Source organism: Moschus berezovskii, chromosome 17, assembly GCF_049115385.1.
Source record: "Moschus berezovskii isolate FMDL1 chromosome 17, NW_MosBer_1.0, whole genome shotgun sequence".
In the NCBI taxonomy this organism is placed as follows: domain Eukaryota; kingdom Metazoa; phylum Chordata; class Mammalia; order Artiodactyla; family Moschidae; genus Moschus; species Moschus berezovskii.
The window spans coordinates 69,950,789-69,977,172 of NC_142476.1; the positions used below are offsets into that span (position 1 = coordinate 69,950,789).

The 26,384-nt window shown below is 40.3% G+C and overlaps 1 long non-coding RNA gene across 1 annotated transcript in view; it reads left to right on the forward strand.

Annotated features, from left to right (window-relative positions):
* LOC129551684 (uncharacterized) overlaps nucleotides 1–26,384 on the forward strand; it is a 69,763-nt gene that overhangs the window by 35,587 nt on the left and 7,792 nt on the right. Inside the window, exon 5 of the long non-coding RNA XR_008685121.2 lies at nucleotides 15,995–16,124. This is a non-coding gene — a long non-coding RNA (uncharacterized LOC129551684). The remainder of the gene's footprint in view (nucleotides 1–15,994; nucleotides 16,125–26,384) is intronic.

Below are 26,384 nucleotides of genomic sequence, written 5' to 3' on the forward strand. Positions count from 1 at the left end.
CTCAACCTTTGGAAAAATAGTGTTTACTTCTGGTTTGAATTTTTACTAATCTAACCTGGCATAAGATACCTAAACAAGCTTACTCTAAACTAATTTTTTCTTCATTTCCTCTAAAACATGTGGAATGTGTTTACTTTATTGTTTTAAAGGGTTGTTTTATTAATCCTTTTATATGACCCCTTTGCTCCAAAAGATGTTGACATAGTAGAACAGTATGCTATCGATCTAGTAATAATAAGGGTATCATATTAAGACCTGCTATCTATTTTGCCTTATCTGTTTCTAGCCTTTTCATTGCTGTTTTAATTTCCATCATCTCACTTTAAAACATTTTTCCAGTTATTCCAGGAAATGGGTTCCCAGTGCTGGCCAACTCCCTTTTTTCTTGATCCTCCTCCTTAAGGAAGTAACAATCACTGGAGTTGGAGTCATGTTATTTTTTTCTCCTGTCTCTAATTTCTTATTAATATTTTGTCAGGAAAACAGCTTTTACCTTTGCTCCTTTATTCTGAAAATCTATTTCAAGAGCCCATTATTTTTCACTGAAATATTTTCCTGTGGTTTGGCATAGAATCCTTTTACTCACTGCTAAAGCTAAAATCTTTTGCCCTGCTTCTACTTATTTTTACATATGGCACCTCTGAACCCTTGTACTAGCTTTCTATACATTTTTTGAAGGCTTTCTGTGTATAAAAATTTTATATCCCTTTCCCCACTTTACTGTAGTGGCCTGTATTATTCTTACTCTGGTTAGTTTTAGCTTGAAACATTTTCAAATGCTGAATCTTTAACAGTTACTTAAATGTATTTCATCTTTATATAGTGGGCTTTCCAGGAACCCTCAGAAAACCAGATCGGGGTCTTCTGTCTTTCTTTAAAAGTCAGTTCTCTAAATATTCCCAACATATTTGGAACTGTCTATTGGACACATACTTAGTTATCTTATGTATATTTTCCTAAAAGTTAGATAAAATATATTTATGTTTCTCTTTCCTTGTGGTTTCTTGACCTCAAATACTTTTTAACATAATGTAAAATTGGGCCTCTGAAGCTTGCATTTTCTCATTCTAGCTGTTACCATGGCTTTTTGAAATGCTTTTTCTAGTGAGCAGAAATATGTGGGCTCATCATGAGTCTGAGTAAGCTCCGGGAGTTGGTGCTGGACAGGGAAGCCTGGAGTGTTGCAGTCCACGGGGTCACAAAGAGTCAGACACGACTGAGTGACTGAACTGAACGGAACTGAATGGATTCTTACCCAGGGATACTTTAAAATGAAAAAAAAAAAAAATGACTACATGCTAATGTAAGCGCTATATTCCTGTGAGGGAATTGAGAAGCCAATTGAAACTGTTTATCTCAGATTGGGACTTGAACCCACGTGCTGAAACTCAAACGCAGCTGAAACCCAGTTTGGGACTCGAACCAGGTGGCTAGGACTCAAACCCAGCCAAAATCCTGCTTGGGACTTGAAACCCACATGGCTGGGATTTGAACTCAGCCCAAACCCACAGTGCCTGGTTTCAGGGCCTAATGAAGCTTGGGTTCTTGATGTCTCATCACAGAAAGAATTCAGTCAAAGACAAAGTGATAGGTAAGATACGGATTTATTCAGATTCAGAGAGAAGTACACTCCACAGACAGAATGTGGGTCATCACAGAGGCCGAGTGTGGTCTCAAAATGTCCTGTGGTTAGTTTTAATAGGCTGGGTGATTGCATATTTTAATGAGTGAGAGGATTCAGTTCAGTTCAGTTCAGTTGCTCAGTCCTGTCTGACTCTTTGTGACCCCATGGACTACAGCACTCCAGGCCTCCTTGTCCATCACCAACTGCCGAAGATCACCCAAACTCATGTCCATCGAGTCAGTGATGCCATCCAACCATCTAATCCTCTGTCGCCCCTTCTCCTCTCACCTTCAATCTTTCCCAACATCAGGGTCTTTTCCAATGAGTCAGCTCTTCGCATCAGGTGGCCAAAGTATTGGAGTTTCAGCTGCAACATCAGCCCTTCCAATGAACACCCAGAAATGATCTCCTTTAGGATGGACTGGTTGGATCTCCTTCCAGTCCAAGGTACTCTCAAGAGTCTTCTCCAACACCACACTTCAAAAGCATCAATTCTTCGGCGATCAGCTTTCTTCACAGTCCAACTCTCACATCCATACATGCTCATGGGAAAAACAATAGCCTTGACTAGACGGACCTTGGTTGGCAAAGTAATGTCTCTGCTTTTTAATATGCTGTCTAGGTTGGTCACAACTTTTCTTCCAAGGAGTACATGTCTTTTTATTTCATGGCTGGAATAACTATCTGCAGTGATTTCAGAGACCCCCCAAAATAAAGTCTGCCAATGTTTCCACTGTTTCTCCATCTATTTACCATGAAGTGATGGGACCGGATCCCATGATCTTAGTTTTCTGAATGTTGAGCTTTAAGCCAAAATTTTCACTCTCCTCTTTCACTTTCATCAGGAGGCTCTTTAGTTCTTCTTCACTTTCTGCCATAAGGGTGGTGTCACCTGCTTATCTGAGGTTATTGATATTTCTCCTGGCAATCTTGATTCCAGCTTGTGCTTCATCCAGCCCAGTGTTTCTCATAATGTGCTCTGCATATAAGTTAAATAAACAGGGTGACAATATACAGCCTTGATGTACTCCTTTTCCTATTTGGAACCAGTCTGTTGTTCCATGTCCAGTTCTAACTGTTGCTTCTTGACCTGAATACAGATTTCTCAAGGAATACCAGGTGGTCTGGTATTCCTATCTCTTTCAGAATTTTCCATAGTTTGTTTTGATCCACACAGTCAAAGGCTTTGGCATAGTCAGTAAAGCAGAAATAGATGTTTTTCTGGAACTCTCTTGCTTTCTGCATGATCCAGCGGATGTTGGCAATTTGGTCTCTGGTTCCTCTGCCTTTTCTAAAACCAACTTGAACATCTGGAAGTTCACGGTTCATGTGTTGTTGAAGCCTGGCTTGGAGAATTTTGAGCATGACTTTACTAGCGTGTGAGATGAGTGCACTTATGCGGTAATTTGAACATTTTTTGGCATTGCCTTTCTTAGGGATTGGAATGAAAACTGACCTTTTCAGGCCTGTGGCCACTGCTGAGTTTTCCAAATTTGCTGGCATAATGAGTGCAGCACTTTCACAGCATCATCTTTCAGGATTTGAAATAGCTCAACTGGAATTCCATGGCCTCCACTAGCTTTGTTTGTAGTTGATACTTCCTAACTCTTTTTGAGAAGGGGTGTGGATTTCCAGACTTTGGGCCACCACCCACTTCTTGGTCTTTTGATGGTGCCTGAGAACTATCATCTGAATGGTCTAGTGGTTTTCCCTACTTTCTTCAATTTGAGTCTGAATTTCGCAATAAGGAGTTCATGATCTGAGCCACAGTCAGCTCCTGATCTTGTTTTTGCTAACTGTATACAGCTTCTCCATCTTTGGCTGCAAAGAATATAATCAATCTGATTTCGGTGTTGACCATCTGGTGATGTCCATGTGTAGAGTCTTCTCTTGTGTTGTTGGAAGAGGGTGTTTGCTATGACCAGTGCGTTCTCTTGACAAAACTCTGTTAGCCTTTGTCCTGCTTCATTCCGTGCTCCAAGGCCAAATTTGCCTGTTACTCCAGGTGTTTCTTGACTTCCTACTTTTGCATTCCAGTCCCCTATAATGAAAAGGACATCTTTTGTGGGTGTTAGTTCTAAAAGGTCTCGTAGGTCTTCATAGAACCGTTCAACTTCGGCTTCTTCAGCGTTACTGGTTGGGGCATAGGCCTGGATTACTGTAATATTGAATGGTTTGCCTTGGAAATGAACAGAAATCATTCTGTCGTTTTTAAGATTGCATCCAAGTACTGCATTTCGGACTCTTTTGTTGACCATGATGGCTACTCCATTTCTTCTAAGGGATTCCTGCCCACAGTAGTAGATATAATGGTCATCCGAGTTAAATTCACCCATTCCAGTCCATTTTAGTTCACTGATTCCTAGAATGTCTATGTTCACTCTTGCCCTCTCCTGTTTGACCACTTCCAATTTGCCTTGATTCATGGACCTAATATTCCAGGTTCCTATGCAATATTGCTGTTTACAGCACCGGACCTTGCTTCTATCACCGATCACATCCACAACTGGGTATTGGTTTTGCTTTTGCTCCATCCCTTTATTCCTTCTGGAGTTATTTCTCCACTGATCTCCAGTAGCATACTGGGCACCTACTGACCTGGGGAATTCCTCATTCACTATCCTATTATTTTGCCCTTTGATACTGTTCATGGGGTTCTCAAAGCAAGTATACTGAAGTGGTTTGCCATTCCCTTCTCCAGTGGACCACATTCAGCTGTAGTCCATGTGATCAGATCGACTAATTTCCTGTGATTATGATTTCAGTGTGTCGGCCCTCTGATCCCCCTTGCATTACCTACCGTCTTATTTGGGTTTCTCTTACCTTGGGCGTGGGATATCTCTTCACAGCTGCTCCAAGAAAGCACAGCCGCTGCACCTTTCCTTGGACAAGGGGTATCTCCTCAAGGCCGCCCCTCCTGACCTTGAACGTGGAGTAGCTCCTCTCGGCCCTCCTGCACCCGCGCAGCCACCGCCTGTTGGATGTGGGGTAGCTCCTCTCGGCCGCCGGCCCTGGCCTCAGGCATGGGGTAGCTCCTCTCGGCCGCCGGCCCTGGCCTCAGGCATGGGGTAGCTCCTCACAGCAGCGCTTCTTTGCGTGGTCGGTTGCACCAGGGTCGGCGTCTCTAGCCTCTGCGCCGCTGGGGCCGGCGTCTCTCGCATCTGGAAAAGAAATGCAAAAAAGCAAAATGGATGTCTGAGGAGGCCTTACAAATAGCTGTGAAAAGAAGAGAAGCGAAAAGCAAAGGAGAAAAGGAAAGATATAAGCATCTGAATGCAGAGTTCCAAAGAATAGCAAGGAGAGATAAGAAAACCTTCCTCAGCGATCAATGAAAAGAAATAGAGGAAAACAACAGAATAGGAAAAACAAGAGATCTTTTCAAGAAAATTAGAGATTCCAAGGGAACATTTCATGCAAAGATGGGCTTGATAAAGGACAGAAGTGGCATGGACCTAACAGAAGCAGAAGATATTAAGAAGAGATGGCAGGAATACACAGAAGAACTGTCCAAAAAGATCTTCACAACCAAGATAATCACGATGGCGTGATCACTCACCTAGAGCCAGACATCTTGGAATGTGAAGTCAAGTGGGCCTTAGAGAGCGTCACTACTAACAAAGCTAGTGAAGGTGATGGAATTCCAACTGAGCTATTTGAAATCCTGAAAGATGATGTTGTGAAAGTGCTGCACTCAATATGCCAGCAAATTTTGAAAACTCAGCAATGGCCACAGGACTGGAAAAGGTCAGTCTTCATTCCAATCCCAAAGAAAGGCAATGCCAAAGAATGCTCAAACTACTGCACAATTGCACTCATCTCACACGCTAGTAAAGTCATGCTCAAAATTGTCCAACCCAGGCTTCAGCAATATGTGAACCGTGAACTCCCAGATGTTCAAACAGGTTTTAGAAAAGGCAGAGGCACCAGAGATCAAATTGCCAACATCAGCTGGATCATGGAGAAAGCAAGAGAGTTCCAGAAAAACATCTCTTTCTGCTTCATTGACTATGCCAAAGCCTTTGACTGTGTGGATCACAATAAACTGTGGAAAATTCTGAAAGAGATGGGAATACCAGACCACCTGACCTGCCTCTTGAGAAACCTGTATGCAGGTCAGGAAGCAACAGTTAGAACTGGACATGGAACAACAGACTGGTTCCAAATAGGAAAAGGAGTACGTCAAGGTTGTATATTGTCACCCTGCTTATTTAACTTATATGCAGAGTACATCATGAGGAACGCTGGGCTGGAAGAAGCACAAGCTGGAATCAAGATTGCCGGGAGAAATATCAATAACCTCAGATATGCAGATGACACCACCCTTATGGCAGAAAGTGAAGAGGAACTCAAAGGCCTCTTGATGAGGGTGAAAGAGGAGAGTGAAAAGGTTGGCTTGAAGCTCAACATTCAGAAAACGAAGATCATAGCATCTGGTCCCATCACTTCATGGGAAATAGATGGGGAAGCAGTGTCAGACTTTATTTTTTTGGGCTCCAAAATCACTGCAGATGCTGATTGTAGCCAGGAAATTAAAAGACACTTACTCCTTGGAAGGAAAGTTATGACCAACCTAGATAGCATATTAAAAAGCAGAGACATTTGCCAACCAAGGTCAGTCTAGTCAAGGCTATGGTTTTTCCCATGGTCATGTATGGATGTGAGAGTTGGACTGTGAAGAAAGCTGATCGCCGAAGAATTGATGCCTTTGAACTGTGGTGCTGGCGAAGACTCTTGAGAGTCCCTTATACTGCAAGGAGATCCAACCAGTCCATTCTAAAGGAGATCAATCCTGGATGTTCATTGGAAGGACTGATGCTAAAGCTGAAACTCCAATGCTTTGGCCACCTCATGCGACGAGTTGACTCACTGGAAAAGACTCTGATGCTGGGAGGAATTGGGGGTGGGAGGAGACGGGGATGACAGAGAATGAGATGGCTGGATGGCATCACCGACTCAATGGGCATGAGTTTGAGTGAACTCCGGGAGTTGGTGATGGACAGGGAGGCCTGGCGTGCTGTGATTCATGGGGTCGCAAAGAGTCAGACACGACTGAGCGACTGAACTGAACTGAATGCATATGTTTCAGTTCCACTCTCAGTTGGTCCCACCCTCTCCTTCCCCAACTGTATCTACAACTCTGTGCTTTATGTCTGCATCTCCATTGCTGCTCTGCAAATAAGTTCAATAAGTTTAAATGGAGCATTCTGCAAAATGTCAGAGAGATGAAAGCGCCAAAGTGATTAATCATTCAAATCTTGGCTATAGGTTTGTATTAAAAGTGCTTCTTAATGTTCAAAGCTTCGTTATTCAGGAAGTTACCATTTTTTTTTTTTGAGGCTGTGTGAACAAAGACACATACATTACCATAAAAAAGGATATTGAATACAGTGAGAGTCATCATGCAATGATTCCTCAGTTGACATGAGGAACTGCAGCCTAGAGATTATATTTCAACTTCATATCTTCCAACTTAGAAACTTACCTGGTGCTATCCAATATGTGTTTAATGACAGTAAATAGCATAAGAGGAATGAAAGAATAACTAAAGATTGTCATGCAATGAAACATACAAGCCTGCTGAACACTAGCAGCCAGTCTAGTACCTGGCACATTAGTCAGTGCTATGAATGAATCCATCAGCTCTGTGAGCCTCCTTTGAGCTAGACCTCTGGATCTACACCACACATCAACCAGTAACTTTTTGGCCACTAAAATGGGGATTTAACAACTTACAACTGCTCTTCTAGTTCCTCTGATGCTTCCACAGTCTTTGAGAACAGAGGGAGAGAGGAACTTAGGGGAAGTAAGGGCTCAGCAGTGTCAATGCCGGTTCTAATTCTGCAGTCACACCTCCAAGGGGGGCCATACTTGTGACCTTGCCTCCCTCCTGGTCTTGGGAAGAGAGGAAACCACCACATTTCATCCATGCAGCGGATGAGAGCTAGTCTATCATTAAAGGAAAACCAGCAGAGAAAACCCCTCAACTGCTGGCAGTCCAGGAAATGTGTACATTACTATAGCAATGTACATAAGGCCCTTATGAGCCTGGGGACTGCCTGGCCTTGAGTTCCTACTTGTGAACTGTGTGACACCAGGCGAGTTACTTAATGGTATTTCTGTTCCTTCGTCTATAAGAGGTGGCCAATAAGTGTCTATTGCACAATGCTTGCATGAAGAGCAAATGAGCCAGTATGTGTGTGTGTGTGTGTGTGTGTGTGTGTGTTTAGCCATTTTGTTTATATACTCACAGTGGCTAAAAAGAGTGCCTGGCATTTATTAGACCCTGGTGTGTTGGCTGTTATCATTATTACCTTAAGGTGACTATTTATATAATGGGGAAGAGCGATGAAATGGGATTTAGGATGTAAGCCCCCTATGAAGTAGAGAAGAGCTGGTAGCAGGGAAGAGGGCAATGCAAATGTGTAGATGCACCACGGTTCGCGGTGGCACTTTCTGTGGCCTTAATGGTGAGGACTGGTGTTAACCCAGATTGCTGCCACGGGGAAGATGGCACAGTATGTGCTGGGGCCGGGGAAAGAGAGAAATTCAAGAACAGGGAGAAGGGCGGTTCCTCACAATTGCTGCTTGGTGCTGCTTTCTAAATAGACCTGGTCAGCAGTTAGATAGGAGAAAGGCTGGTGAGTTTCCAGATGTGTGACAGGAAGAGGAGGAAGGAAAGTAATGACCCAGCAACCTGATGTTAGGATCATGACAGGGACATGAACTGCGATAAAAAAGCTGAAAGAGCCCACAAAATAATAATAAACAGCCAGCACCATTTGTCCTCAATCCTGGATCACAAACCACATTTCTGTTCAAACAAGTCATTAGGAGAAGATGCTGAGAATTAAGACATGGAAAACTCCATGCCAACATGATCCCCTTAGAATTTTTTTAAAGCTGCCTTTCTGCAATTGAACTGTATCTACACAGCACAAATAAGGGAGAAATGTTACAATTTCCTTGTTTGCTTGATCAATTCAGACAGCCACACTGGATTACTCATTTTTGTATGATTACTTGATCCAAAAAAATCCACTCAGAGGCTTGAATGTTCTATCTGAGCTGTCTAACTTGGTCAGATAAATCCAGTCCAGTGAAATTTTTGTTGGTATTTCATCCAGTCCTGATTTTTATAATCAATTATTTTCTACATCTTGAGTTGAAAATAACTGTACAATCAAAGGTAATTAAAACACTCTAAGATGATTTAGTGATAATATAAAGTGTCTTTATCTTTGTAAAATGATTACAATAAGAATCTGTGATTATATTTAAAATGTACCAGACATCCTGTCCTCTACACGCATGTGCGTGCCTGTGAGTGCGCATGCTCACTAGTGTCTGACTCGTGCCACCGCATGGACTGTAGCCCTCCAGGCTCCTCTGTCCATGGAATTCTCCAGGCAAGACTATTGTAGTGGGTTGACATTTCCTCTTCCAAGGGATCTTCCCGACCCAGAGACCAAACCCGCGTCTCCTCCCTCTCCTGCATTGGCAGGTGGATCCTTTACACACTGCACCACCTGAGCTGACCCTACATGCACAAAGTTTATCAGATCCATCTAGAAAGAAATGTTTCCTCCTCCCTCAGTCATTTTTCTGGCATGCCCTTGACCTGGTCTGCTGATGGGACCATGCATGTTACAAAACAGTGGCCACGGGAATGGCTTGTAACCTATTAAAGTATTTTCTATACTCCTTTTTTTTTCTTTCTTGAACATCTTCCTTTCTCTCTCTTCTTTTTCTTTTCTCTGTACTTCTGTTTCCCTGATTTACCTACAGCTCTTATGAACCTAGATATGGTTGCCCAGAGGCTGTAAGTTGGGGCTGAGTTGAGGTGTGTGTGTGTGTGTGTGTGTGTGTGTGTGTGTGTGTGTGTGTACATGCTAATTGTGTCTGACTTTGCGACCCCATGGACTTGCAGCCCTCCAGGCTCCTCTGTCCGTGGAATTTTCCAGGCAAGAATACTGGAGTGGGTTGCCATTTCCTACTCCAGGGGATATTCCCGACCCAGGGATTAAACTTGTGTCTCCCGTGTCTCCCGCATTGGCAGGCAGATTCTTTACCACTGAGCCACCTGGGCTGACATTCAAAGACAGTGGAAAAATCCAGTGGCCTAACAGGTAGGGTTACACACAGGCTCTAGGAAAAACTATACAGGGGCCAATTTATCTCTGAAGCGCTCCACCTCTTCATATCCTTCCCCTTCTAGGATGCCTCATTTTAGGTTTTCTAGGTATCCTGAGATTTTATTTTGCCCTGTTTCCACATTTCCTCCTAACTTTAGCCCATCCAAACCCATCCTTTTCCTGAAGTACATTGCTTATATCATTTCTTCTTTTCTGTTACTTCATAAAAACAGCTCTTGCCTCAGTGTAAATATTTTATCTAAGAGGAAAGCAAACCCATTTTTAAAAAATCAGTATACTTTCAAAATACATCCACTTCACTGCACAACCTTTTTCGCAGACAGCATCATCTTCTTTGTGGGCTATTTCAGTACCTTCTGACTTGTCTCTCTGCTCCTGTTTTTGTTTCCCTGTGATTGTTTCTTTGCAACCACCAGAGTGATTTTCTTGTTGAGTGGTCCTTCTTTTACTTAGAGTCCTTCTTGGCTCCTCATTTTATTCAGAATAAAAGCCAGCATCCTTACCCGAAATGGCCACAGCTCTGATCAGGCTCCTCGCTGACTTCTAAGTTGAACCTTCTGATCCAGGTACATTGCCCTCCTACCCTCTAAGGATGCACCAGGCAGGTCCTGGGTGTTCCCTGCTTCCCTTTCGTGACTTTTTTTCCTCAGCTGTCCCCGTGGCTCATCCCCTCACATCCTTTATGTCCTTTCTCAAATATATTTTCAGAGAGACTTCCCACGAAACCCTAATTACATTTGCCACCTCCTCAACATATTCTGTCTTTCTGTGCTTCATTTTTCTTTACCAACAGCAGTATATTGTATTTTCTACTTAGTTATGTTGTTCAGCATTTTATCTGTCACTACTAGAATGTAAGTTTTGGAGGGCAGGGATTCTATCTTCATCAGTTTTCTCCCTACCATATCCCTGGTGCTCAGAAAAGTATTTGACACTTCCTAAGTACCACTTCATGGGAAATAGATGGGGAAACAGTGGAAACAGTGTCAGATTATTTTTGGGGGCTCCAAAATCATTGAAGATGGTGATTGCAGCCATGACATTAAAAGACTCTTACTCCTTGGAAGGAAAGTTATGGCCAACCTAGATAGCGTATTAAAAATCAGAGACGTTACTTTGCCAACAAAGGTCCGTCTAGTCAAGGCTATGGTTTTTCCTGTGGTCATGTATGGATGTGAGAGTTGGACTGTGAAGAAAGCTGATTGCCGAAGAATTGATGCTTTTGAACTGTGGTGCTGGAGAAGACTCTTGAGAGTCCCTTGGACGGCAAGGAGATCTAACCAGTCCATTCTAGAGGAGATCAGTCCTGGGTGTTCATTGGAAGGACTGATGCTAAAGCTGAAACTCCAATACTTTGGCCACCTCATGCGAAGAGTTGTCTCACTGGAAAAGACTCTGATGCTGGGGGGGAATTGGGGGCGGGAGGAGAAGGGGACAACAGAGGATGAGATGGCTGGATGGCATCACCGACTCGATGGACATGAGTTTGAGTGAACTCCGGGAGTTGGTGATGGACAGGGAGGCCTGGCATGCTGTAATTCATGGGGTCACAAAGAGTCGGACACGACTGAGCGACTGAACTGAACTGAACTGAAGTACTTACTAAATATTTGTTGAATGAGCAATTATATAATCAATTTGCAAATGCCTCAGCATGTAGACAGCTGGGGATATGGGAATTTTTAGAGGTGTTTATTGATATCTTGAGGATATATTTTTCTAGACATGCTGAGAAATAATCACCTTCTTAATCTAATAGCAAGGCATCAAATGAAAGAATGAATGGCTGTGTCCTTTTAAAAAATTTTATTGAAGTACAATTCATTTACAATGTTGTGTTAATTTCTTCTACACAGCAAAGTGACTCAGTTTTTTATGTATGTGCATATATATGTATTCTTTTTCATGTTCTTCTTCATCATGGTTTATCACAGGATATTGAGTATAGTTCCCCGTACCATACAGTAGAATCTTGTTTATCCATACCATATATACTAGTTTGCATCTGCTAATCCCAAACTCCCAATCCTTCCCTCCCCTCCCCTCCCTCCTTGTCAACTGCAAGTCTGTTCTCTATGTCTGTGAGTCTATTTCTGTTTTGTAGATATGTTCATTTGTATCATATTTTAGATTCTACGTATAAATGATCTTTTTCTGAATTTCAACTCATTTCTTTTCTTCCCCTGCCTGGGCCTGCAAGAGTAAAGAATAGCAGTTTGTTCTCTTAGTTTTAAATGATTACCCAATCTGAAGTCAATTTGATTACTGTCTATTTTCTAGTCATATCCTCATATCTTGAATCTCTTATAGACATATACCATAGACATAATCCATAGACATGGATTAGTGTTGATTTTTACAGGAAAATTAAAATGAATGAATACATAATTTGTAGACCTGATAACACCTATGTATGTAACTGAGGCAACTATGTATACCCCTTAATTAAAGCTCTGCCTGTGTTCATGATCTTCACTTCTGCCCATTTGAAGAAACACATGCTTGCACAGCTTGAAGCATTTAACATCTTTCAAGTTAAGCTTTGGCACTTCACAGAGTGTAAGCCATACCTAGTTAATCATAGGAACTGAAATTCTTACTTTCTGCCCTTTAAAGCCAAAACCTATTTAAGATTATCATTTATTTTTTCACATTGTCTCATCAAAGCAAAACTTGCAGAGCATGAAACAATGTGGTTAGGGCAGTGCATTAAAAAAAAAAAAAAAAATACAACAAAATCTAGCGAATGGCAGCATTTTCCTGTGGCTGTGTAATGGCAAAGTCAAACCTAGCTGCCATCTGTCTGGAGTCCTGTGTTAGAATTCAAAAGAAGGATCTGAACAACTGGGAAGCCTGCTTGATCACGGACCAGCCCTGAAAAGGGAAACAGCCGGAGTCCTCACCATTGGCCTACTTTTTTCCCCAGTGTGAACAGACCAACAGGAGGAGCTGTGTATTTTGGATATTGGGTTGTTTGTTACCTGGGAACCCAAGAGGAATTTCTCAGGCCTCCCCAAACTTCCTGCCTCCATTTATAGGCTCTGTAGTCTGATTCTCTTCATCAGCTCTCCAAACATATTTGATACTAATTCCATTCCAAGGCCTCAGTTCTGTCTCCAGCTCTACCTAGTTCACTCCTGCTCCTGTGCAGGGGAAGTTGTTTCCCCTTGCCCATATTCACCGTCTGTTCCTCCTTTCCCCCCAGCTTTAGCCATTTTTAAAATAAATTTTTGAATTTTAACCTTCTATGAGATCCCTTTTCTGGAGAAGCCAATCCACGTGACCTCTCTCTTCTAATTTATCAGTCATTCACACTGTAATTGAGAGCTTCCCTTGTATCATAACAAACACCCTCTTCCAACAACACAAGGGAATACTCTACACATGGACATCACCAGATGGTCAACACCAAAATCAGATTGATTATATTCTTTGCAGCCAAAGATGGAGAAACTGTATACAGTTAGCAAAAACAAGACCAGGAGCTGACTGTGGCTCAGATCATGAACTCCTTATTGCCAAATTCAGACTTCAATTGAAGAAAGTAAGGAAAACCACTAGACCATTCAGGTATGACCTAAATCAAATCCCTTATGATTATACAGTGGAAGTGAGAAATAGATGTGAGGGACTAGATCTGATAGATAGATGAATTCTGGATGGAGGTTCGTGACATTGTACAGGAGACAGGGACCAAGACCATCCCCATGGAAAAGAAGTGCACCAAAAGAGACACAGGTGTATAGAACAGTCTTTTGGACTCTGTGGGAGAGGGCGAGGGTGGCATGATTTGGGAGAATGGCATTAAAACATGTATATTATCATATATGAAACAAATCACCAGTCCAGGTTCGACGCATGATACAGGATGCTGGGGGCTGGTGCATGGGGATGACCCAGAGGGAGGATAAGGGGAGAAGGGAGGTGGGAGGGGGTTCAGGAAGGGGAACTCATGTACACCCGGGGCGGATTCATGTCAGTGTATGGCAAAACCAACCAATATAATATTGTAAAATGGAAAAAAATAATAAATATTTTACTCTTTCAAAAAAAAAGAAATGCAAAAAAAGCAAAATGGCTGTTGGAGGAGGACTTACAAACAGCTGTGAAAAGAAGAGAAGCAAAACGCAAAGGAGAAAAGGAAAGATACAAGCATCTGAATGGAGAGTTCCAAAGAATAGCGAGGAGAGATAAGAAAGCCTTCCTCAGTGACCAATGCAAGGAAATAGAGGAAAAAAACAGAATAGGAAAAACAAGAGATCTCTTCAAGAAAATTAGAGATATCAAGGGAACATTTCATGCAAAGATGGGCTCCATAAATGACAGAAATGGTATGGACCTAACAGAAGCAGAAGATATTAAGAAGAGGTGGCAAGAATACACAGAAGAACTGTACAAAAAAGATCTTCATGATGAAGATAATCACGATGGCGTGATCACTCACCTGGAACCAGACATCTTGGAATGTGAAGTCAAGTGGGCCTTAGAAAGCATCACTACGAACAAAGCTAGTGGAGGTGATGGAATTCCAGTTGAGCTATTTCAAATCCTAAAAGATGATGCTGTGAAAGTGCTGCACTCAATATGCCAGCAAATTTTGAAAACTCAGCAGTGGCCACAGGACTGGAAAAGGTCAGTCTTCATTCCAATGCCAAAGAAAGGCAATGCCAAAGAATGCTCAAACTACCGCACAATTGCACTCATCTCACATGCTAGTAAAGTCATGCTCAAAATTCTCCAAGCCAGGCTTCAGCAATATGTGAACCGTGAACTTCCAGATATTCAAGCAGGTTTTAGAAAAGGCAGAAGCACCAGATATCAAATTGCCAACATCCGCTGGATCATGGAGAAAGCAAGAGAGTTCCATAAAAACATCTATTTCTGCTTCATTGACTATGCCAAAGCCTTTGACTGTGTGGATCACAATAAACTGTGGAACATTCTGAAAGAGATGGCAAACCACCTGACCTGCCTCTTGAGAAACCTGTATGCAGGTCAGGAAGCAACAGTTAGAACTGGACATGGAACAACAGACTGGTTCCAAATAGGAAAAGGAGTACGTCAAGGTTGTATATTGTCACCCTGTTTATTTAACTTATGTGCAGAGTATATCATGAGGAACGCTGGGCTCGAAGAAGCACAAGTTGGAATTAAGATTGCTGGGAGAAATGTCAAAACCTCAGATATGCAGATGACACCACCCTTATGGCAGAAAGTGAAGAGGAACTAAAAAGCCTCTTGATGAAAGTGAAAGAGGAGAGTGAAAATGTTGGCTTGAAGCTCAACATTCAGAAAACGAAGATCATGGCATCTGGTCCCATCACTTCATGGGAAATAAAAGGGGAAACAGTGGAAACAGTGTCAGACTTTATTTTTTGGGGCTTCAAAATCACTGTGGATGCTGATTGCAGCCAGGAAATTAAAAGACGCTTGCTTACTCCTTGGAAGGAAAGTTATGACCAACCTAGATAGTATATTAAAAAGCAGAGACATTACTTTGCCAACCAAAGTCCATCTAGTCAAGGCTCTGGTTTTTCCAGTGTCATGTATGGATGTGAGAGTTGGACTGTGAGGAAAGTTGATCACCGAAGAATTGATGCTTTTGAACTGTGGTGCTGGAGAAGACTCTTGAGAGTCCCTTGGACTGCAAGGAGATCCAACCAGTCCATTCTAAAGGAGATCAGTCCTGGGTGTTCATTGGAAGGACTGATGCTAAAGCTGAAACTCCAATACTTTGACCACCTCATGTGATGGGTTGACTCACTGGAAAAGACTCTGATGCTGGGAGGGATTGGGGGCAGGAGGAGACAGGGACGACAGAGAATGATATGGCTGGATGGCATCACCAACTCGATGGACATGAGTTTGGGTGAACTCTGGGAGTTGGTGATGGACAGGGAGGCCTGGCATGCTGTAATTCATGGGATCACAATGAGTTGGACATGACTGGGTGACTGAACTGAACTGAATTGAACTTGTATCATATCCTGCTGGAAGTGATAGAGAGACAAAGGTGAGTGAGAATTCAGCAACTTGCAATCAATGATGAAGAAAGATGGAAACTAACAGATTGTTCTGGGAGTGCTTAAGAGATGTCCTGATTCTGCCTGGTAGCTCTTATTAGCTTTATCCAGATTCACCACGTTGAACATTGTGTTATATTTGCTTTCCTCTTCTCTTTCTCTTTTTCTTGTTGCTTTTTCTGGACCACTTGCAGTCATTCAGTTGCTACCTCCCGTCTGACCTTTGCCACCCCATGGAGTGCAGCAGGCTTCCCTGTCCTTCACTATCTCCTGGAGTTTGCTCAAACTAATATCCATTGAGTCGGCGATACCATCCAACCACTTGTAAGTAGGTTGATATATCATTTCCTTGTACTCTTTATTAGCTTCCTAAGAACAAAGATATTTCCCATATAGCCACATTAAAATAATCAGATTTAGGAAATGTAAAACTGATGTATACGCCTACGCTTTGCTCTTTTCACTTCATATATTCTGGGATTTAATCTCCTGTTGCTTCACTGAAGTTTCCTGGATTCTCTTTTGCAGCCCTACATTCCTATGTTACTGCATTGTGTGCTTGTAACGGTATATTCAACCAGTCTCCTATGTTTGAACTCTGAGGTTGTTTCCAATATTTTGCAACTATAAATAATGAGGCAGTGAGTAATCTCTTGCATGTATCTTCATATTGTTCAGGGAAAATACCAGGAAGTGGGAATACTGCATCAGAAGACAAATACATATACAGTTGTGTTAAATATTGCCAAATCCATACCCCTTCAGAAGTGTTGTAACATTTTGTCTTCCCATCAGCAACTTCTGGGTGGATCTTACTGACACTGTATTATAAGCTTTTGAAGTTATGCCAATGCAATAAATGAGAAAAGTTATCTCACTCAATTTTAATGTGAGTGTCTCTTTCTATGAATAAAATGAAACATCTATCATACATTTAAGGGCCACTTTTTGGTTTATCATATTTTTATGCCTTTGCCCTTTTCCATGGCATTTATAAAATATTTTTTCCTCAATTTTCATTTTATATATGAATAATATTAGCATTTTTCTGATATTTGTTGCAGTTTTCTATTTTCATTTGTCTTTGATTTTACTTAAGATTTTTTTCCTATTCACAGTTTAAAAAACATTGTATGGTCAAATTTATCAATTTTTTTATTACATCTGGACTTTGAGCCATATAAAGTTTTCCTTTATACCAAGGTTAATAATGAGGAATTCACCCATGTTTTCTTCTTGAACATTTATAGCTTCATTTATTACATTTAAATCACTGATCGGAGTTTATTCTTGATTATGGTATGAGGACTAAATGTAGTTTTATCTTTTTCTAAATGACTATCCACTTGTTCCAGCACAATTTTTTAAAAGGTCATCTTTGCTCCATTGATTGGACATAGTACCCTTCACATAACAAATTTTCATACATATACGATAAAAGAGCAAGAGAGAATCTATTTCTAGACATTGTCTATTTGAATTGGCCCATTATTCATGCCCCATACTTAACTGATTATAAAGCTATTTTTTTTAAATTCGGTAGTTATTAGCCACATGTAGCATTTAATTTTAAATTTACTGTAATTAAATAAGATTAAAAATTCAGTTCTTGGGTTGCAGTAGCTACATTTTTGAGTGTTCATTTAGCCATACACAACTAGTGGCTACTATGTTGGACAGTGCAGATGCAGAAAATTTCCATCATCACAGAAAATTCTACTGAACAGCTGTTGTTAAAGAAGCTTTGTAGTATGTTTTAACATTTGGTATGGCTAGTTCTTGCTCATCTCTTCTCCTTTAAAATGTTTTCCTGGCTATTTTTATGTGCTTCTTTCTCTCATATGAATTTTATTGTCGTTTTGCCTAAGTAAGGCAAATAAAAGTAAGGCAAGTAAGCTTAAGTAAAAATCCCAGGGATATTATTTTAGGATAACATTTAATTTATAAATTAACTTTGAAAGAACTTGATACAATTGATGATATTGAGATGTACTGTGTAAGAACAAAGGAGAGCCTTCCATTTGTTCATGTCTGTTTTTGGTCCTTTACAAGTGTTTTATCATTTTCCTCACATCAGTTTTACATATAACTTGTACGTTCATTTTTGAATATTTCGTTAATTTTCATGTGACTATTCTAAATGGAACTTTTCTATTATATCTTTTATCTAGTTAACTGTGTACAAGAAGAATTTTGCTGTCTGCATGTTTATTTTATATTGTTATGTGACTAATTCTGTTATTGTTTTAGTTAGTTTTATTATCCATTTTCCAGCTACACTCATGTTATTCAATCATTTTCACCAATTTTTATGTCTCTTGCTGTTTTCTCTTATCTAATTGCATTAGCTAATACTTCTAGTACCATTGTTAAATAGTGTAGAAATAGTGGGTACTCTTACCTTTTTCTTCTCCTTGATAGCAATACTTGTAGTTTTTGCTTTTTTTTTTTTTGCTTTTCCTTTTAAGCAGTATATTGGGTTTAGGAAAGAGGCACGTACATTCTTTCATGTTAAGGAAACAGCCAACCAATCCTGTTTTACTAGGAATGGATATTGAATATTATTAGAGGCTTTTTCAGCATCTATGAAGAAAAACAATATGTTTTTCTCCTTAGATCTATTAATTTGTTAAATTAATTTACTTTATTTCTTAATTTTGAACAGTTTTAACACTTCTGATATAAATACTGTAGATTGGTTATGGTGGATTGTTTTCTTAAAATGGTGTTGGAGTCAGTAAAATTTTCATTTATTATTTTTGCTTTGATATTGATAAGTATATTGGTCTGTAATTTTCATTTTTGCATTGTTTATTAGGTTTCCGTTCCGTTCCATTGCTCAGTCGTGTCCGACTCTTTGCGACCCCGTGGACTGTAGCCTACCAGGCTTCTCCGTCCATGGGATTCTCAAGGCAAGAATACTGGAGTGGGTTACCGTTATTAGGTTTAGCTGTTGGCATTACATTTATTTCATAAAAATAATTCAGAAGTTTTATTTTCCACGCTTTGAAATAATTTATGTAGTATTGAGACTCTCTGGTTGTCAACAATTATATGTCTAAATTTTGCCATATTTTTAAGCTAACAAGTTATTAGCTTGCTGTTGTCTTGTGGATACTAGTAGAAGACATGAGATTCCTGGGTCAAGATGAAGGTCTTAACTGGTAAAAGCAGAAGCTAGAGTTTCATTTTTCCATCAGTCACATTTAAGTCCCACAGGGCAATGCTGGTGGACCCAGACGGATGCCTGCCAGCACAGTAGGTTGCATTGTAGGAGACAAACACTTTCAGTAGATACAGGTTTTCTTTTATTTGTAGAGAGGTTTTGGTTTTTATTATTATTATTAAATGCTGGTATGGTCCATGGATTTGTTACTCTCTGTTGCTATTTTCCATTTCAGACACCTTTCCCTGGACTGTTTTTATGTTTTCTTTGTTTTATTTTTATTCTCTTGTACTGTTTTGTTTTGTTTTTCTTTATTGCTCCTTATTACATCCTCCTTCAAATTCCATTCAGATATCCCTTTGGTACCTTGCAATTTATTCTCAGTTTCTGAAGTCACTTTATCATCTAGGAAACCAAGCAACTGACATTACATTTTTCCTGATGTTTTTGTTTATTTTTCCATTAGTTTTTATACTTCTGACTTTAAGTCTCTAAATGGTTATTTGAGTTTATTTAACTCAGCTTGGAGAGATATGATACAATGCTTCATGTTTGGTGCTTGCTTTAGAAATTTTTATCCAGTAAAATAATTTGATTCAAATTTTCTGGGCTATTCCAGCAGTAGCTTTGTATGCAATTTGACTGCATTTTTGAACTCATAGCAATGTTATAGACTGACATCCTAGTTCAGTAGCAACCTTTTTCTCAGAATAGTGAAGCATAATTTCTTTAATGGATGACATTGTTGGTGGTAGGGATGGGTAGAGATTGGCATGTTTTGTGATTTTTTTTGTTTCTTAGGCTTCTTGAAAACTGAAAGTTAATAGCTCAGTTGTGTCCAGCTCTTTGCGACCCCATGGACTGTAGCCCACCAGGCTTCTCTGTCTATGGAATTGTCCAGGCAAGAATACTAGAGAGGGTTGCCATTTCACTCTCCAGGGGATCGTCCCAACCCAGGAATTAAACCCGGGTCTCCTGCATTGCAGGTAGATTCTTTACCATTTGAGCCACCAGGGAAGCTCTGTAATACTCCTCTTATTTCCCTCTTTTCCTCTTACAGCTACCTGTATGAAGGTATCCTTCTGTTTTTACCTCTTTATCCCCACAAGCCCTGCATCTCTGGTACTGCCTTCTCTGGGCCTTGCTTACTTTCAAAACGCCTTCCTATAGCTGTTGCTATAAACTGTCAAACCAGATCTGTGGTTTAGGGCATAGTGACAGTCTTTCTTTTTATAGCAATGACTTTTTTTTCTATGCTTTACCTTTGTTAACTGCTTCCTCTCTTCTTTTCCACAGCCTCTTAAAACTCACTGCTGCCAGTGTTTGCATCCACAGGCTGGCAACCATGGTGGGCATTCCAGTGGGAGTTCTGTTGGAAATTCAGTTTTATTTCTCTGTTTACAAGAATTTAAAATTCATGGTCTTTATCATCTCCTGATATGTCTGAAAGCACGATTCATGTATGGTTTTATTTGTGCTCCATATTTTGATCTTATGGATTTTGAGGAGAGTTTGTCCAAAGATTTGGATTTAGGATGCTGCCATTATCCTGTGAAATCTCTTTAAAGTGAGAAATGAATTTTTGATAAATTTTGATTACCCCATACCAACTGCCATGTTGGAAGAAAAGGAAAACAACCAAATTGGCCATGGAAGATGTAGGAAAACTTATGTCATTGCTTAATAAGTATTGACTGAGTACCTGCATTGTATTAGGCACCGAAACTAGGCTAATTAGCTAAACAGGCAAGGTCTGTGCTCTCATCAGCTTACATTCTACTGGGAGAATGGTTACAAAATAAATACACAGTGTGATGTTAAGAAATATTAAGGACTGTAAAAATTATAGCATTATAGGGGATAAAGAGTAGGCAGTGGCATGATAGTTTAGCAAGGCTGTCTCCGAGGAGAGGACTTTTCTCTAAAGACTTGAAGGAAGGAAGTAAGCAAGTCATGCAAATATTTTTAGGGAAAAGAATTTTAGAAAAGACAGTATGTATAAAGGCCCTGAGGCAGGAACAAACTTAATGTGTTTGAGGAAGGGAGGAGCATAAGGACGACTGGACCTGAGATTGTAAGAGGAAATATATTACAAAATAAAGTCAGAGAAGCAGGCAGGAGCTAGGTCATGTATTATCTTGTAGGCTATAATAATCTTTTGGATTTTGTTGTAGGTATGATGGGAAGCCAATGTAGGCATTTAGGCAGAGAAGTAATGGGATCTGATATACATAATAAAGGAATAACTCAGACTTCTGTGTCCAGCATATACTAAGGGGAAGAAGAAAAGCAGGAAGATGAGTTTCTGTGGTGTTGCCTCTGTACAGCACTAATGACTGGACCTCTTAACTTTCTCTTGACACAAAATCACTATCTTATGACCCAGTTATTAAAACTGGATATTTGCCTTTCTCCTTCCCATGCCTGTACACAAACTCTGCTGATCTGTGCAATTTCCCAGTCTTTCTGTATTACATCTGTGGGCTTCCTATAGGATCATTAAAGTGTCCTGACTCTCTGTTCTTGTTCATGTGAACTTGTTGCTTTCCCAAAGATACCTCTAAAGTTAACACTTGTGAACATTTCCTGATCCAGGGTTCCTTATTACTGTGTTCCCGTCGATCAATATCTTGTGTTCTCTCAGCTATGTCTTTTGATATCGACAGTTTCTTCTGGCCCTGATGTTCTGTCACTCATCAGGCTCTGGTTAGTGACTTCACCAGATCAGTGGCCTTTGTCCGTCCTCCCCACCTTCCCATCGTTCCTCTAGTGTCTTTTGGCTTCATCTGTGCACACGCCTTCTTGCCTCCTGTGACCAGCCATATGATGTGTAGATAGTAAGGACTGTCATCTGTTAATTCACTCAGTGAATACTTATTGAACATAAATTAAATGTACAACTTGTATTAGATCCTGCGATATCTAGACTCACAATCTCTGTCCTGAGTTTTAAAGTCTAGTGGGAGTTGCAAACAAAGAAATGTCTTTTAATGAGAGGAGTACTGTGTACAATAATGAAGCCAAAAACGGATTCCAAGAGGAGATGATATTTATCTGAAATCTGAAAGTTGAAAATGATGATCAGAGAGGAAAAATAGATGTGGAAGCAAGACCCTCTGAGGTAGTGTGTATAGGTGGCTCAACAGCATGAGAAAACCATGATATGCTTGAGGAACTTAGAAAAGTCAGTGTGATTGGGTGAGAGGTGTGAAGGATGAAGTGATAAAATATTTCCATGACTGGTTCTTACTGTTGTCATTGTTTTCATCGAATAAATCAATAGCCGAAATGGTCTTTGTTTTTACCTTATGTCACTTTGGGTTTCATCTGTGGAACCTCTAGAGCCCTTGGCTTGACTTGAAGTCATGGATTGCCATGCAGGTATCTCTCCAACCTTCTTTTCAAGACATAAATCAATAATTGCTCTTTGTGAAGAAAAATCTTTTGTTCTCTTTCGTTAGTAACTGCTTCATAAACCTCAAACATCTTAGTTTATTTTATCCAAATGCTCTACTTGAATAGGCAGAACCTAAGTTAGAGTCCCTAGAGGCTGCACTGGACATTGGTTGGTGTATTTGTGGCCAGTAGGGGTGCATCAGCAAGTTACTCAAGTAGCTTCAAGGATGGAACCAAAACTAAAAGCCAGGAAGACAGTTTAAGGGCTCAACCTTAGGAGGCAAAGCAGAGGGGCAGAATCCACCAGTTTAACCAAGAATAAGGCATTTAGATATGAGGCAAGTGAGTACTAGACTCGGATGAGGGATTTGGACAAAGAGTGGGCGTAGATCCTGGACATAGTCCATGAAATGTTGGAGGCGCCCCAGGGACATTTTTATAGGGCACATATGGTCTCAGCTGTGAGTGAGGAAGGAGCTATTAAGGGCTAAGCTAGTCCTTAAGGAGGTCTCAGTCTTCTTGGGGTAAACATATGTGAGAACAAAAAAATTACAATGCAACCTGAGAAGTTCTATAATCAAAGCATGTGCCAAGTGGGAGCAAGTTTTAGGGTTTTAATGAAGACTTCATAGGAGTGGCATTTGAAAGGTTGGCCGAGGTTGGGTGATTGGACGAAGGTAAGGAAAGCCTAACAAGGGTGTATAACACGGGCCAGGGTTTATGTACAAAACAACATGGTAGTGCATTAGAGAATCAGCAACCAGACTGTCGGACTGTCACTGATGTGGAGTATGCCAAAAGCATATTAGGATCTCTTAGTTACAAACTAGTGAAGTTGCTGTAATCCTGGAGCAGAAACAGCTAGGATTCAGGAAATTACCCTTACTGTTGTCTTCACAAGGCTCAGTTGGTGCTATCTGAGTTAGAACCAATACACTAGAGAATCTGACCTATTGGAGAGAACACAGCAGAACCCCAGACTTAGGGCAGCAAGACAAGTTCTAGACCCGAACAGTCCAATCCTCCCAAAAGGATAACTGGCTTGTGTAGGGTCAGTTCTAAACCCAAGCAGGGCTATATCTTTGCAGTGAAAAATCCTTAGGACCTATGGCTGAATAGGACCTGAATAAACTGTTGCTATATTAATTAGAGTCTGCTATTTCATCATCAGAAATCTGGGCTTTATCCTTTGGGTAACTGGGAATCTTTAAAGAATTTTGAGAGGTGACCAAACATAATATTTATTTTTGGAAGATGACTCTGGTGGTGATATGGAAGGCCTGGAAACTTGGAGTCCCAGCTGGAGGCTTTTCTGTCTTACTATAAGCTATGCAGTAATGGTTGGAATTGAGTTAGTGATGGAGGGGGGTGGAAATAGGGGGTTCCTTATGAATTATTTGTTCTTTAAAAATGTGGCTTAGGACTTTTTGGAAAGGCAATCATATTCATACGTATTCCTTTATAGATTCATTCAGTTTCAGGTGTAAATGGAGAGATATATTTCTTATATGTGTATCTATCTTTCTTTTAACCCTCATTAAATCTTCTGTTTATTGTGTGATACATTAGACTACCATTAGTGTCTTTTTTGTTGTTGCTGTTTTTGAATGTAAGACTTGGCTCAGATATTTCCTGATATGATACTGAACCTTAAGCTATCAGTCCTTTTTTTTTTTTTTTTTCTTAGCTTGAATTAAATCAGATAATGTATTTGGAATGAGGGATAAGGTAGGTAACTTTATAAAGATCCTGGTCCCCTGGGTAATAGCAAAGAGGCTAGTTATGTTCCCAGATAGGTAGACTAAGATTACTGAGAATAAAGATTTTTGACTACTTCAAAGTCTTGACCAAGTGGTAGAATAAGGAAAAAAAAATTTTTCACTAGAGGCAAAGTGTAAGAAAACTGGGTTTCATGAGATGATTTGGAAAGTTTCCATTAAGTGCACATGCAGAGATTCCAATAGCAAGTGATAATGGACTCCTAGAAGCTCTTCACATGCATTGTATTTGTACTAGATAATTCACACAAGAGAGCCGCAATGAGCTAAGCCCAGTATTAATTTCAAGCCACCTCCCTTTTTGTTTAAAGGAAACTCATGCTGCTTTATAGAATTTTCAGATTCAACTGGATTTTGCCTACTTCTTTAATTGGCATCCATCCCAAATGTCAGGTGGCTTTATCTAAACTAATGTAAATAGCCTTTTCTTTGTTTTCTTTCTTTCTCCCTCCATCCCTCCCGCCCTTCCTTCTTTCCCCCCTTCCTTCCCTTTCTTTCTATGTTTTTATTTATGGATCATACTTGTATGCTGGTTAATATAGGATAATGTTGGTAATCTTGTCACTTTTGACATCTTTTTTTCCCTTTTTGCTATAGATACACATTATTAATTTTAACATTGGCTATTCTATTTCCGGCCTCTTCTCCTCCCTCCCAAGAATTAAAAACTTTAGTATACTCTCAAAATAAGAAAAAAAAAAATCTGTATACTTTCAAAGGTGAATTGTCAGCCTAAACTGTATCTACATGGAGGCTCTGACTCAACCATTTCTATCAAAATTCATTTCATTGCCCATATAAAACCAGAAAATGCTACTCTCTCAATTTGTCCCACCACAGGGAGCTCAACCCAGTGGCTCTGTGACAACCTAGAGGGGTGGGATGGGGTGGGAGATGGGAGGGAGGTTCAAGAGGGAGGGGACATATGTATACCTGTGACTGATTCTTGTTGATGTTTGGCAGAAACCAGCTCAATATTGTAAAGCAATTAACCTCCAATAAAAAATTAAAAAAAAGAAACCCATCTCTACAGGTGAAACAAATAGTCCAAGTGAAACTAAAATGTTCCAGTCACTGATTTGAAGCAGCCAGGATGCTTAGAGGAGCACCTAGGGATTTTTATCAAGATAGGCAACAAAAAGCCAAAAAGCACTTCAGAGTGTTTTGGGATGCAAAAAGTTAATCATTGTAATGGCCTATCTGGTACAGGAGCATCAGCTACCCCAAAACTTTGGAACACCATGTCTACATGTGAGTTGTTCCCTACAATGTAAATCCCACTTTCCAAGGGAGAATCCCTTCCTGCTGGGAACAAACATGGAATTTGGTTTCTAGAAATCAAAGGCACCTGGGGAAGATTTTGGTTTGGACCTGAGAGCCAGTGAGTGTGATGCCTCCATTTCTCAGAGTGGGCTGTGGCAGAGCTGTTAATAGCAGCCTCCTGCATCTCCAGCTTCCTTACTTTGGCAGACACATCAGCTTCCTGGGTGGGCCGGTTGGGAGTGTGATTCTGGGAGTCATTCCTGGAACTCCGCCTAAAGTCTGTTTCCTTGGCCTCCCGATGATTCTGTGAGCCACCCAAAGCTCGTAATAAAACCCTTTCTGCTTCAAGTAAGTAGAGTGGATTCTGTTATCACAACTAAGAATATTAGTGTATCTGATAATTGCTCTTGTAGGATTGACAACACTGGCAGCCAGTTTCAACTGGGAGCAAACCAAATTGTATAATAATAAGAGCATAGCCATGAAGGGAAACATTTTTAAAGGAGATTGAGCTAGCTAGTTTTGACTGTATTAATTTAATCTTATATGACCAACAATATTACTTGAGGATGAATGATGATGCCTTTAATTAATTTCATACAAAATAAGGCCCCTAATGTGGTTTAGAATACTGATCTTGGAAATCTTTTACTGTAGAGATATTCTAGCATTAGAGTTTTGATAGCAGTGCATTATTTTTTGATATGGTAATTTCTGATTGATATTGCATCTTTAACATGTTGATTAAAGCCTGAGATAGTATAAATTTGTGTAGAGAATAAAATATTCTTCGGGCTTCATAAAACACCAAAACAACCCAAACAAATATTTTGTTCCATGCTAGACCTCCTAAATCTGATATTCTGAGATTAATGCCGAGGACTTTGAACTTTTAACAAAGTTGCAAGTCCCTTCTTAAGTATACTAAGGTACTGGGACCAGTGTTTTAGAACATCGAGAGAAAATTCTTGTTACAGAACT